Raw genomic sequence first — 1,573 nt, 5'->3', positions numbered from 1 at the left:
CCCTCAGTCAGACTGCAGAGACACTGAGCTGTTACAGCAGGAACTGACTGCAGCTGCTGAAGAGGAAGAAACTCTGACACAGACCACTGAAAACAGAGCTGACAGTAATCTCACCAAGCACTAAATCCAGAATTGTGCAGATATATTTAATTTGGGGTGATTTTAGAAAGGATAAAATAAAACCCAGACCCATCCACAAAGTCGCTTTCTCATTGTGTTTCCAACTGTATTCACAGGAAAAGTTGGCAAATTACACAGAAAGATCAGATTTTTTTTTACATTTATATTCCCATTAAGTCTCTTGATGATTATAAAACAAAATGATCTGAGTTTTTAATACTGTATGATCCCACGTGTATAAAGATTTGTATAATGATCAATTAGAAAATGGTAGGTACAAATACAGCACCTCTGGAAAGTATCCACAGTACTTTACTTGTTCCATATTGTGTCACATTACATCCTTATTCCAAAATTTAACTACTGAGATTCGCTTCTTTTCCACTTGATGATCTGCTGCACCTTGCGATGTGGTAGGACTGTATCACTCACACTTTCACATACAGCTGGTTATACATGAGATCACTGACTGACATTCTCTCTCCCCTATTTTCTTTCACACCCTGGGAATTTTTTGGACTTTACCCCTTGGACATTTTTTTATTTGGAACTTTGAACAATAAGCTGTTGTGTAGAACATTCTCCACATGTGAAAAGAGTGTGAGATTTTCATTTGAATGTACAATGGATTTGTGCAATCTGTTTCTATAAGAGTTAAGGAGTCAGGTTACTAGGGTGCACCCGAGCATTGAAACCCAACGTTGAAACCGAGAATTGAAAACCAAAAGTAACATATGGCCAAGTCATTGTCTTAGCAGTTTATGTGTTTTACTTTTCTTTCATTTTTGTAAGTTTCCTTTCTTCAACTGTAAAGTGCCTTTAACCTGTGCTTGTCAACCTTATGTTTTTTTCACTAAAGTCGGCTGGTTCTTTTGAGTTACATTCTTGTCTCTGTGTCTCATTTAAACACACCCCTGTGCTCCTATAGTCGAACCTATTGGCCCATTGATATATTCTTTTCAACAATTCCCCTTACTGTGTTACATATACAACTACATTTATAGTGATTCAACCCTTATATTTATCATTAAGTATGAGCAAAAGTTCATGAGCACATCTTTTTTAAGTGTAGTGACAGAAACCAATGTGTATTTATTTCCAAACTTTAATAAATTGCATTTTTTCTTTATAAAAGTTATAAATTCTTATAGATAAAGAATCAAAAGATAAAACATTAGTGATTTTTCATGAACTGGGATTTTATTTTGTTCTGCAGACTTTCTTTTTATAGCATGGTTTGAAAACACAATGTGAATAAACAGATGACATCTGCATGCACACAACAGACAACAATGTTTGCAGGAAAATTAAAACAAATGAAACCTGTAGCTTCATCAAACACATATGCAAACAGGAAGTGTTGCTGAAGTTCTACTCTGAGCAGTGGTCAGGGTCCAGGGTTTGAGTGACAGGGCACTGTCCACTCAGACTGGCCTCACAGCTCACTGAGCCC

The sequence above is a fragment of the Pundamilia nyererei genome, unplaced genomic scaffold (genome assembly GCF_000239375.1).
Source record: "Pundamilia nyererei isolate P.nyererei 1_Seehausen unplaced genomic scaffold, PunNye1.0 scaffold00070, whole genome shotgun sequence".
Lineage (NCBI taxonomy): Eukaryota > Metazoa > Chordata > Actinopteri > Cichliformes > Cichlidae > Pundamilia > Pundamilia nyererei.
The sequence above is the reverse complement of the archived record's forward strand: the minus strand, read 5'-3'. Positions refer to the sequence as shown.